The following is a 13,956-nucleotide window of genomic DNA, read 5'->3' as shown; positions in this document are numbered from 1 at the left end:
GAGAATCGATAAGTCCAGAGGGAGAGGGATTACACAAGAGCATGACTATCACAAGGCGGCCATCTTGGAGGCTGCCTTCCACACTTTGTAACTTTTGCTCCAAGTCCACTTAAGGGACCTAGACGGAGACTGGAAAGGCAGTTCATCCTCCCAGATCTCTAAAGAGACAGGAGTGAGGCCAGACAACACACTGGCCTCTTTGGTGCCAGCATGACTAAAAGATCCAGGCCCCCACAGACAACAGGCATGAGCACACAGCTCTCTGCGCTCATAGAGGAACGGACGGCTGGGTGTCTCCTCACAAATTCTGAGGTAGAAGCTGTCCAGCAGGCGATTCATCTCAAGGAGGCGAACTTGATTTTTTTTCTCCCTCAATTGCATGTAGTCTCATGTGTGAAGCCAGAACTAGGAGCCTAACGAAGGTCACCAGCCGTGCAAACCGGCCCCCAAGTGTGGGGACCCACCTCTCCACGGGGTGTCCCCACACAACTTCCCAGCACTCTGGACCAGACCCAGCTGCTGGTTTTCATTTGTTCACTAGATTAGCTTTCCCTCCGCTACCTCAGCCCCTGACTTATGCTTAACAGTTTGGGACACACTTTTCTCTATCACCTTAGACACTGACATACGACCTGCTTCTCCCTTATTACGTTCACACAACGCTGCCCATTCACAGCAGCCCAGCTGCCTCCCACCTGGAATCATTCTAAAACCGCTGTAAAGTCTCAGGGGTAGAACACGTGGGGCCTGCGATGCCTTCAGGATTGTCCCCACACAGACAGGCAGGGCTGAGAGGCAGGAAACGGAGGAGAAGGCATTCTGGGCAAAGGCCTGGCAGAGCCGAGACGCCATGGATGGGGAGCTGGGGGCTCTCATGAGGAAGCCCAAGCGATCCAGGGTGGCGAGAATCTAGGGCAGAGGAGGGGAAAGGTGGGGACGGAGGTCAGGGGGCTGTGGGCATCAGAGGAAGCAGGTGCTGTGTGCAGGTCTTGTAGTCTCTCCCTGGCAAGGTCCTGGGGGCAGGACACAGCGTCCCATTCACTTCCGTATGCCCTCCTCTCCCACCACACACACACGCACACACACACACCCCCCACACCCCACACAGATACCACACACACACATACACACCACACACACCACACACACTGTACACACACAGACACACACCACACACACCACACACACACCACACACACACCACACACACTGTACACACACAGACACACCACACACACCACACACACTGTACACACAGACACACCACACACACCACACACACTGTACACACAGACACACCACACACACCACACACACTGTACACACAGACACACACCACACACACCACACACCCCACACAGATACCACACACACACACACACACCACACACACCCCACACAGATACCACACACACACATACACACACCACACACACCACACACACTGTACACACAGACACCACACCACACACACCACACACACTGTACACACAGACACCACACCACACACACCACACACACTGTACACACACACACACCACACACACCACACACACACACACCACACACACTGTACACACAGACACACCACACACACCACACACACAGACACCACACACACTGTACACACACAGACACACCACACACACCACACACACTGTACACACACAGACACACACACAGACACACACCACACACACTGTACACACAGACACACACCACACACACCACACACACTGTACACACACACACACCACACACACCACACACACAGACACCACACACACTGTACACACACAGACACACCACACACACCACACACACTGTACACACACAGACACACACACAGACACACACCACACACACTGTACACACAGACACACACCACACACACCACACACACTGTACACACAGACACACCACACACACCACACACACAGACACCACACACACTGTACACACACAGACACACACACAGACACACACCACACACACTGTACACACAGACACACACCACACACACCACACACACTGTACACACAGACACACACCACACACACCACACACACGCACACACACAGACACACACACAGACACACACCACACACACTGTACACACAGACACACACCACACACACCACACACGCACGCCGCATACACACACCACACACACACACCACACACACCCCACACAGATACCACACACACACATACACACACCACACACACCACACACACTGTACACACAGACACCACACCACACACACCACACACACTGTACACACACACACACCACACACACCACACACACACACACCACACACACTGTACACACAGACACACCACACACACCACACACACAGACACCACACACACTGTACACACACAGACACACACACAGACACACACCACACACACTGTACACACAGACACACACCACACACACCACACACACTGTACACACAGACACACACCACACACACCACACACACTGTACACACACAGACACACACCACACACACTGTACACACACAGACACACACACAGACACACACCACACACACTGTACACACACAGACACACACACAGACACACACCACACACACTGTACACACAGACACACACCACACACACCACACACGCACGCCGCATACACACACCACACACACACGCACGTGCCCAAGCACAGTCACACAGACACAACCCATATGTACTCACACACATGAACACACACTCACATACAGTCACAATCTCATGCACAGACCCACATGTGCGCACACAATACACAAGTCACATGCACTTGCACACACAGTCATACACACACATCCACAGCACACATTCACACATCACCGCACATACCCTCATTTGTGCTCACACACACACACTCACACACCACACAGCCCCTCTAGCACCCTCCAGGGTCCCAGCATGTGGCTGGTGCTCTGTCGGAGTTGATAGCATTGATGAAACATTAAGTCCAGGGAAATTGTATTTGGGGATCCTTTTTTCCAATTAATCTTTCCAGGCATTTAACATCACCTCCTGGGCATTCACTGTATGCGTGCGGAGCCCTAAACTCGTGCTTCTCAGAATTAGAGAAATAGCATTTCTCTTTCCTGCAAATTGCATCTGAACTGACCATGCTTTGGGGGATTTTTAACGAAATATGACTTTGTAAATCAGGCCACGTCTAAGTCCTATGCTTTAGTCAAGCACGTGGGTGAGGCAAAAGCATAAAAGATTTTCTCCCAGCAAACCACCCCCACACATTTTAGGGATCCTTTTAAGGGAAAGAGAAATTTGGGGGAAAATAGTCCATGGCCAAATAGCTCCTCAGTCCAGGGGCTGCAACTTCCAAAGCCCCCTGAACGGTGCACTGCGAATGGTGCACCCCAGAGATGAAAGCACGGCTGGATTTGTTGAAATACGTTTTCTAAAGAATATCCAATAAATATCCACTATTTTGTAATAAGTTAAGGGTTATTTTTCAAAAGAGGAAAGAAATGATCCTATTACACAATGAATGTGAAGAATTCAGCAAAGGGCCTGGCTGGAGGAAAAGTTCTACGGATGTTGCTTTCTGGTTGTTTTTGGTATAAAGAACCCACTGGGAGGGAGCCTGCTTCCTCAGAGAGCAGCATCCTTGACAATTTGATGCTCCTTCCTGGAGCCGCTTTGAGCTGGAGCTGCTTCTGAGCCCAGCTTTGTAGGGAAGCCTCCAGTGTCAACACGGCTCCCAGATCCCCACTGAAGAGGAAGGCTTTTCCACACATCCATTCTTAAACCGCCGACTCGGGGCACGAGAAATCCCACTGGAAGTGCAGCAATGTCGGGAACACTCACGCAGCCCTGATCTTGGTCTCTGCCTCCCAACAATTCCCTGCTCTGTTCTCTTTTGTGACAGGGTCCCACCAAGCCTGCTACTTCCTATTACAGAGTTATTCTTTATTTCTATTCGATTTCAAAATTATTCTTTACGTGTCACCTTTTTCCTTGAGCCATTTTCTCCCTTCAGTGAAATCTTGGCATCCAAAGCAGCTCTTAGAACTAAATTAGCTATAAAAGCATATTATTGTCATCCATATAGCAATGAAATTAATTTATTCAATACATCCACGAGGAAGTCATCAATTATGACCAGTGACTGTAGCATTTTGTGTTAACAGCATTTACTATTCTTACAAATTTTCATATTTCCTCCAGCAAGAATTGCCATAAATATCATCTGCTGTGCAGCCTTGATTTATGAATTAAGTGTACCTTTTAGATGTCACTAGTGTTCAAATATTACATATTTTACTCTTATCAAGTGTGTGTTCTGGAGGATTTATTCTCCCATGAAAAATAAGGATCTCCATTCTCGTAGGGATGAACTCTGCCCTCCACGTGGGGGAATACACAATACAGTCTGTGCCAGGACATACACAAATTTCTTGGAAGTGTTTCCAACTTTCTTGGGTTAAATTTCCCAAAATACATTATAGTCTCAATAACAAGGAAATCTATCTGCACCTTCATGCCAAGATCTGAATACACGTAAGGGCCCCAAGTGACCCACTCTCAGAATGAGTAAGACATTCAAAGGAGCAGTCTGGTCTTCACTTACGTCTCTTAAAGACCATTTGAGGAGATCCAATTCACTATCCATAGCAATCCTTATTAAACTCCCCTTTCCGCTCAATTCTTCTAATTCACCTCCAAGACCCACGGCTAGCCAGAAATCCTTTCTCAACTGTTCCCCAAGCCCCCCAAGAGAAGATAGTTGACGTCTATCTGACAGATTACTTGTATCCCAACTACGTGAGACATGCCTACAGGGCAACAAGAAAAAGGCAGACATCCCAATAAAACAAAGGGCAATGCACTAGAACAGGCAACTCACAAAAGAGGAGGCCTGAATGCCCACTAGGCAAGCGAGAAGGGGCTCTGCTTCGTGAGTCTTCAGGGACATGCAGCAAATTAAAACCGCAATGAAATCAAAACAGAACACACTGACTAGACTGACTATAATGAAAAAGGCAGGAAATGCCAAGTTATTGGCGAGCAGGGAGAGCAACGGGAACTTTCACAGGTTGCTGGCTGGAGCGTAAATTGGTACCATTTGGAACGCCTTTTGGCAGGATACACTAAGCTGAACATATGCATTCCCTATGACCCAGACATTCCACTCCTAGGTAAATACCCAAAAGAAATGAGTCCATATGTTCGTCAAAAGACGCGTACCAGATACTAGAATATTCCTAGCAGCTTTATTCATAATAGCCGCAAACAGAAAACTACACAATGTCCATTAACAGGAGAATGGAATAGAGTTGCCAGATAAAATACAGGACACTCAGTTAGAACTGAATCTCAGATAAACAACAAATAATTTTTTAGTACAAGTATGTCCCATACATAATATTACCCAAAATGTGCTGCTGCTGTACACGACGTGGACGGACCTCACAGACACGAGGATGAACAAAAGAAGGCAGAGACAAGGGAATACAATTTGGGTGGTTCCATTTATATGATATTCAAAAACAGGCAAAACTCACCCATGCTGTTAGAAATCAAGATAGTGGGGGGATAGGTAGTTTCTGCATGGAGACACCAGGGGCATTTGGGGAGCCTGGAATGTTCTGTCTCTCGATCTGGGTGCTGGTTCCACAGATGTGTTCGCTTTGTGAAGATTCATCAAAAGGTATGCTTGTGATATCTGCCCTTTTATAAACATGAGACACACATAGTAAAAAGTATTTGCTGTTTATCAGAGGTTCAAATTTAATAGAGTGTCCTGTATTTTATTTGACAACCCTATTCCATTCCCGTTAATGGGCATTTTGTCCATCAAAACATATCAGAAGTGTATTTTGTAAGTTAATAAAAGTTAAAAAAAAAAAAAAAAACCACCTCACAGACACTGCTGTCAGTGTGGAGCATTTTTTTCCCTAAGAAGGGAGGAGGGAAACGTCGGTGAGCCAAGTTGGAATTTTCAGTAGGCTGAAAGGAGGGTCAGAGTAGAAAACAAGGTTGCAAATGCTCAGTGCAGGAGTAATTTTTGTAACACAGAAAATCAATCTTTGCAAGTCCAGAGATAGAACCTGTTTCTATCCTCTTAGGATTTAAATTCAAGTTGCCTTCTAGGTAGCTTTAAAACTCATCTGTTTTTGTAGAAGGAGAGAGGGTGGTGATCAAACGTGTTTATTTGAGTCCCCCCCCTCCTCCCCCACGATAAGAGACCCCTGGCCTCCAGATGGGGATTAGGGAAGCGGTAGAGACCCCAAACAGGGTCGAGAAAGACACTGAGAAGTGCAGCTGCTGGTTAGCCGGTGTCGCATTAAAGTGGAGATAAAACATAAAGCTGAAAGAGAGGAGGAATAAGTCTACTGAGATGCTCCGTCCAAGGACGAAAAGGCAGCCTCTGACAGGCAGCAGAGCGATGGCTAGACTCAGCTCCCACACTCACTATGTGCCCTTGAGCACTTACCAGCCAGCTGAGCCTCAGTTTTCTCACCTACGAGGTAGGGGTAACAATGACACCTACCTCGTTGGGTTGTTGCGGGAAGTGGGTGAGATAATGAGTGGCAGATTGTATTCTCCAAAAGTGACCACAGTGTATTTCCTGCTCCGCAGGCTCATCTAGAACCTTGCCACTTCCCCATCAAGATGGGGTCCAATTCCCTTCCCTTGAATCTGGGGGCAGGAGAGAACTTGTGACTGGCCTGTAACCAATGGAAGCTAGCAGAAGTGATGCTTGCCTTCCAAGGCAAGGTCATAAAAGGCAGTCACTGTCCCCCTTGTTGGCTGGGATACTCGCCTTTGGAGCCCTGGGCCTCCATTAAAGTCCAGCTACCTGGAAGCCACCCCTCTGTGGGGAAACTCAGGCCCCAGGGAGAGGCCACGTGCAGCCGCTCCAATGGACAGCCCCTGCTGGGATGCCAGCTAACAGACAATATCAGCTCCTAGCAGTGAGTGAAGACACCTCCAGATGATTCCAGCCCCCAGCTGACCATACTCCAGGGTATCAGCCCTTGAGTCTTCCCAGCTGAGGCTCCAGACATCACAGAGCAGAGACATGTCATTCCCGCACGCCCTGTCCAAACCCCTAACTCACATCCAGGAATGTGATGAAATGGTGGTTTTGAGCAATTATGTTTGGGGGTGGTTTGTTAGACTGCAACAGGAACTGAAATACAATATCTTGTATCAGTTAGCTTTTGCTGTATAACGAACCGCCCCAAAATGTAGTGGCTTAAAACAACACGCACTTATTTAGCTCATGATTCTATGGGTCACTTGGGCAGTTCATGCTTTGGGCTGAGTCAGTGGATCTCTCCTGGGCTCTCTGATGTGTCTGTGGTCAGCTGGTGGGTTGGCTGGTGGCTGGATGAGCTAGAATGCCTCACTCACAGGTCTGGCAGTTGGCAGACTGTCAACTGAGCAAAAGATGCAACTGGGCCATGGTTCTCTCATTATCTGGGAAGCTGGCCCAGGCTTCTTCACAAGGGAGCAGAGTTCCAAGAACAGCAAGAGACCTCTAGCCCCAGTGTGCAAGCTTCTCAAGCCTCTACTTGTGACATATTTGCTAACATCCCAACGGCCAAAGCAAGTCATGGGGCCAAGTCCAGAGTTAGAATGAGAGGGCTCCTAAACAAACATAGCAAGGATGTGTGACTCTGGGGAGGGGAAGAATCCACTGCCATTCTTGTAGTCAACCACATCTGGCACAGAGTAAGCCTCCAGCACGTGTTGGCTGCGCACATGCATCAGGGACATAGAGCATGTATTGATCTGCCCTCCCTGGACCTAAGCTCCATGGCCCTAGAGCATAAGGTGTCTGAGAGGATCAGCTGGGGATGGGGGTGAAGAGATAGGCAAGGCGCAGGCATGAAAGGCATTCATCCCTGACTCCTCAGGGACAGAAGGTGTAGCAGAAGGGGACAGAGTTTGAGAGGCAGATGCCCAGGTTTAATTCCAGCTCTGCCATGAGTCCCTGTGAGGCCCCTTGCTAATCCTTAACGTCCCTATCCTTCATAAGGGATAAGAGCGTCTACCTCTAAGGGCTGCAGTGAGAAGGAGATGAGGCCAGGTGCCAGGCCTGGAGCAGCCGTGCCAGAAGAGCTGCGGGTTGGCTGTAAGTGGACCCCAGCAGGCTGGCCAAGGTCTCTTCTGTGCCTGCTGAGTGACAGTAGCTGGCAAAGACAGAGCCAGCAGAAAAAGCTCCCCAGCCAAAGCCTGCACAGATGCCTGCTCCCCAAACTCCCTGTTATTGTGCCACAAAAGAATGGTGCAGCTGCTTACCAAGAAATAACTGGTGCGGCGCTTGTCTGAGGGTCGACCTGTGCAAATTGCAGTTGCCTAGATTCCTGCACCTGGCCAGCCCAGCAGGTCCATGGGGCTGCGCTGATGTACGCATTTCTCAAAGGCTCATGCTAGGTGGTGCTGTCTGGTATGACTGATGTCCAGCAGTGGAGCAGAGCCGCGGGCCCAGCTTGCAGTGTTAGAGGTCCAAGGAGGAAGGGCACACTTCCCAGGGGCTGCAGCCAAGAGCAGGCTTGGAAAAAACTTTCCTGCTGCAGGATATTCCCAGAAGCCAGGCTGTGAATGCAAAAGTGCCCACATCACACCCACTTACACGTACACACCTACCCACCCCCTTACAATGGCATGCCTTGGGGTCCCTCACATGCCAAGATGCTGTATACTCTGGGATTGCTACCCTAATCATCACCAGGCCTTGCTGACGGGGGAGAGGTGAAGGCACTCCTACCAAAAGAGCAAGAGGTGACAGCACAGGGGGTTGCCCGTGGGCCTGGGATGCCACAAAGGTCCAAAGTTCTGTGAAGAAAGTGGGAACAGGGGGATCCAGATTCCCCGGAACATTAAAATTCATCTTGTAAACAATAAGGGGTCAAGGGAAGTTTTTAAGCGTCCATGTGATGGCCAGGCATGCAGATGAGTTTCAGGACATCCCCTGGGGATGGTCAGAGGAAGGAGAGACTGGACATGGGTGACCAGTTCGGAGATTTCCAGAGCCCAGGAGAGAGCTGCTGGGGGAAGGAGAGAATGGAATGAGCATCAGCACTGTGGTCACTGGTTGGATGTGCACGTGGAGAGGGTGGAGGGGATGGGTTGACTTCAGGATTCTGGCGTGCCAGTGGGGTGGGGTGGGGCCGTTACCCAGCCAGAGGGCACAGGAGCAGGAACGGGTTTGAGGAAGAAGCCAGGCTTGGTTTGAGACAGTTCCTCCAGTCTGAAGGCTTGTCCAACACACACGCGTTCGTCCCCTCCTGCCCTGTGCTGCAGCCACTCAGGAAACCCTCCTGCTCCCTGCAGACAATGGGGATGGGCTCCGCTTCCCATCTCTGCAGCTAAGGCCATGGAGAGTGGTCAGTGTGAAATGGGAAAGGATGTCCCCATGGTTGCTGATGAATGAGGAGAGCTGAGTGAAAGGGTCAGGTGACCGAGAGGGAGCCCTATCGGAGTCATGTTGGCCTCAGTTCACTCCAGCTGAGGGAGCCCTAAGATCCTCACGGAATCTGGGGTGTATGTGTCATCTCCCCCTTCCCCTAAAGATGTCTGTCTCCCCTGACCTTTGACCCTCCAGGCCTAAGTCCCTGGTGCAGTGGACCCGTGACACACCACCTCTCACAGCCAACTGGGGAGCCCTCCAAGTCATGTGCCTGCCCCAGGCTGGGACCCACAGGCGTGCACACACATCCATGCCCTGTCCCCGCAGATGGTGAGCACTACGTGGAGCTGTGAGAAGGGTTATTTTTGAAACCTATTTGCAAGGTAGATTTCTCATAAATGCAGAAAAGCCAAACAAAATCTATAGATTTTTTAAAAAGTAACACGAAAACGTGATTGGTTCTCTGAGTGCATGTGTTTGCAGCATCACTTTTCTGCACCTCGTGGTCCTGCATGTTCAGGCTCTGCAGTCGTGCCTGCCCCAAACCATCATCGGCTCCAGGAAGCATCCACTGGGCACCTGTGGGGCAGGAGGCCTGGGAGTGGGGCTACCACAGCCATTCTGGGGGGCCCTCTAGTACCCAGCACCCCCTGAGGCATCTGCCCTGGTAGGGACAAGCTCCAGACTCTACCAAAGAGAAGGGCAGAGCCTGGGGGCTGATTCTCAGGACTCGGCCTGGGCCACACAAAGGGACATTCATCCACTTTGGGGTCAACAAACTCTGGCTCTGTCTCCCCCCTACATCCTGATGTCCCTTCCCTGGGCTCCCGGTCTCTGTGAAAGGTGCCACCTCGCATGCAGGGCACAGCCTCCCCTTCCTCACAGTCTCCAGGTCCTGGGGTTCTACCCTCCTGGGCTTCTCCCTTCCATCCCCCATCAGCCTTCTTCTCTCCCACATCTTACGTCTCTTGCTCCAGGCAGCCTCTACATGACAACTGGAGGAGCCTGCCTGAAGCACAGTATATCTGTCATACTCTCCCTCATTAACCTTCTATGGCTCCCATTGCCTACAAAATCAAGCCCACCTTCTTCAGTCTGGCACGACCTGGCCCTACTACTGCCCCAGGGCCTCTGACACATCTCCTGGACTTCAGCTCTTGTGCCTCTGCTCAGATGGGGCTCCCCTCCTGGGTGGCCTCTCCTCTCCTTAGCAGCTCTGAAATGTCCTCTTCCCAGCCCAGCCTCCACGAATTCTTCCCCAACCCCCAATGAGACCTCCCCTCCCTTGGCTCCTCCACATCCTTCCCTGTGCCCCGAAGGTACCCACCCACTTTGGTTTACAGCCTTTTACATTTGCCATCTCCTCCGACCCTTGTGAACTCCGGAGGGAAGGGGGGACTTCCGTCTCCATCTCTGAAGCCCATGGTCAGTGGAGGCGATGCCAGCTGCTGTCACAGATAAACCCAGAATCTCGGTGGCCTGACACAGTAACCGTTGAGGTCTCACTCATGTCACGTCCAATGTTGGTGCTCCTGGTGGGCCGCCTTCCACAGGCTCATTCAAGGACTCCATCCATCCTGTGGCTCCGCCCTCCACTCCACCCTTGGAGTCCTCTCTGCAGAGAGATCACATCCGGGTTTGGATTTTGGTTTCCACTGTGATAAAAAATTGAAAGCATCAAATTTACCATCTTACCCAGTTTACGTGTACAGTAGTGTTAATTTCATGTACATTGTTGTGCAGCAGATCTCTGGAACTTTTTCCTCCTGCACCGCTGACACGCTTACCCATTGAACAACAGCTCCATGTTCACCCTCCCAGCATGCCCGGTTTCAACCATGTCGGCTATGATGTGTGTCAGTTCCACTCACATTCTGATAGCAAGAGCTCACCACGTGGCCATACCCCTCGGGGTTGGCAAATGTGGCCGCTGGGCAGGGAGCCCTGCAGAGGGGAGCACAGATCTCCGCCTCGGCTCAGCAGTGGGCATAGATGAGGCCTCGATAAACATGTGTTGAACTGAGCATATCCAGAGAGTGGAGGAAAGAGAGGCTTTGGGGTGAGAGGGAGGGCAGTGTTCATGCTAACATTTCCTGGGCACCTCCTCCGTGTGAGGTGCTGAGCTGGGCGTGGTCACACACATTAGAGCTGCGCAGTAGGTAGAAAGAGCTCTGACTTGAATCCAGAGAGGCCCAGTCCAGGTTCCTGGTTTCTGAGCTTAGATGAGTGAATGAATTCCCCAAGGCCTCATGTGAGTCCTCCATGAAACGAGATGGAGCCCACCTCCAGGGTGTGGGATGATTGCCTGAGATAAGACATGAAAGGTCCCGGCACATAGTAGGTACTCAAGAGCAGGGAGGCACTGTTATTATTTATCTTACATAATCCTGCAGTAGAGAAACCCAATCTCAAGTCGCCTTGGCCACTTGTACAGTTAATAAGTGGCAGGGCCAGACCTGCCCTCACACCAAGAGGGCAGAGAGCTCCCAAGAGCATCCCTGAGATGTCCTCTGACCTCCTGGTTCCAGCGTGATGAAGATCGGGGAGCCAGGGGCCCCTCTCAGACCTCATGACCTCCCTCCACTCACCTCTTGCCCACAAAACCCTTGGGATCTGCCAGATGCCACCAACTCCGTCCACACCCTTTTAAAGGAGCTTCACCCGAGAATTCGCAATAAAAATACTGCAGAGCCTGGGCCAAGATCTGCTTGTTGTCTCTGCACCCAGCCCTCCTGCTTTCACCCATCACTGCCTGCCAAGCAAGTCCCTGCCTCCCACTGTCGACCGTGTCCAAGATTTATCAGCTGTTGGCCCTCCCCACGCATGCTGTCTCCCACAGCCCAACCTGCCGACGCAGCCCTCCCGCCTCTCCTCTCCAACCCTCCCTCTTTGCGCTGGTGCAGCAGACAAGCTCATGGTGGGGCATTCAGACACGCCATAGCGGAAGAAAGCAAATCTGAGCTCGTGTCCTGGAAGGTCAGCCGCACGCCTGGCCATGCATGTTCCCTGGGGAGACGTGTGGGCTGCATGGCTGCTGGGGAGCAGGACCCTCAGAACTGACCCAGCATCAAACTCAGCAGTGCAGGTTCAGAGGCATCAGGTCCCGGCTCTTCCTGCTGGCAGCTTCCTAAATGCCGCGGATGATCAAATAGATATTTACACCCCCTTGCCCGCCGACTGGCACACTGCAGGCCTTAAGCTTCAGAAAGATGCGGAGGAGGGAGAAAAACGTAAAAGCCACTCCTTCCTGCTTGGGAAAGGACCTGCGTTCATTAGAACATTCTTACCTCACTGGCGTGAGGCAGCATATCACTGAGAAATATTGATTTGTGGTCAGTTTCTGGCACTCGCGGAGCTTGCTTTCATGTTTGGGGGGCCGTGTGCACAGAGAAGGCCCCTGCCCGCGGCTCCGCTTCCTGTGCCACGTCTGCACTGTTTGATCCTCAGCCAGCGAGGATGCACGGGGGGTGGGAACGGTGGGCGTGGGGCCAGGCCGGCTGGGGCGCCTGCAGCCCGCACACCACCTTCCGGGCCTGGAGCTTGTTAATGTTTGATGCATCACCCTTTCATCTGCACCAAGGTGCACGGCGGGATGGAGGCGAGTTAAATCACAGGGGGAGCCTCAGCCGAGTGTCGGGAGGGAAATAAACCTCGTTGCTCTTCATCTGTACCTGAGGCGGCTGGCAGGCGGGGCATGCCCGGCTTACATCTCCCTCTCTCCCTCCACCGATCGGGAATTAGGAAGGACATTTGTCATCTTTGGGTTCTCAGATGTAAATCCCGGCAACCTCTGGTGGGGTCTCCAGCTGCCGCCGTCCTTCTAGACATGCGGTGTTTTCTCCAGGCTCAGCAAGGCCAGGCCCTGTCCAGAGACTGCAGATGCTCTGGCCGCGGACACACCCAAGATTTCAGTCCCAGAGTCAGCGCCCCCAATTCCCTGCCCCTGACGCCCCAGGCCCCACAGCAGAGCCTCCCCCCTCCCCCTGCAGCGGCAGACCACCACCAGGTCTGAGGTCATCGGCATCGGAGGGATTGTCAGCAGCTGTGACTATAGGGAGAGAGGGGAGCAAAACTCCATCATCTGGGGTGGGGAGGACAGCCAGGACCCCAAAGCACAGCATGACACTGGGCTCCTCAATGCTCCCCAAAATCCTTGCCTACTCTCTCCTGCCTCCAGGCCTGGCATATGCTGTTCCCTCTGCCTCAGACACCTCCCGCCCACTTCTCACTGCTCATTCCCATGGGCCTTTCAGGTCTCACCCTGGATAGTGCTTCCTCCAGGCAGCCCTCTCTGACCACTGCCACACAAGGAGAGATGCCCCTCCTCCCTCTCTCTCAGCTCCCTGCACTCCCCACTTCCTGCACTGCCCCTGTCACTCTGAGAGAGAAGAGCTAGTTGGCTTGTCTGTCTCCCTTTGCAGTCAGTGAGTTCCACAGGGCCAGGCAGGGACGGGGTCAGCTTGCTGCAGTCCCTAACGTAGCACCTTCAAGAAGATCTGCTGCTTGAATGAAAAGCTAAAAAGAGTAAAATGAATGAATGAATGAATGCTGGGCTTGTC

The 13,956-nt window shown here is 51.7% G+C and overlaps 1 long non-coding RNA gene across 6 annotated transcripts in view; it reads right to left on the bottom strand.

The window, feature by feature from the left end:
• The window catches only part of LOC106841591 (uncharacterized), an 84,118-nt gene that overhangs the window by 18,097 nt on the left and 52,065 nt on the right, over positions 1-13,956 (bottom strand). For 3 of the 6 annotated variants that reach the window (XR_011493281.1, XR_011493282.1, XR_011493285.1), the window contains exons 5-6: positions 10,725-11,012; positions 8,287-9,976 (exon numbers count right to left, since the gene is read on the bottom strand). This is a non-coding gene — a long non-coding RNA (uncharacterized lncRNA). The remainder of the gene's footprint in view (positions 1-8,286; positions 9,977-10,724; positions 11,013-13,956) is intronic. The other 3 variants (XR_011493283.1, XR_011493287.1, XR_011493284.1) reach the window with 2 other exon arrangements.

Source organism: Equus asinus, chromosome 2 (assembly GCF_041296235.1).
Source record: "Equus asinus isolate D_3611 breed Donkey chromosome 2, EquAss-T2T_v2, whole genome shotgun sequence".
In the NCBI taxonomy this organism is placed as follows: Eukaryota; Metazoa; Chordata; class Mammalia; order Perissodactyla; family Equidae; genus Equus; species Equus asinus.
This window is presented reverse-complemented; position numbering and strand designations above follow the sequence as displayed.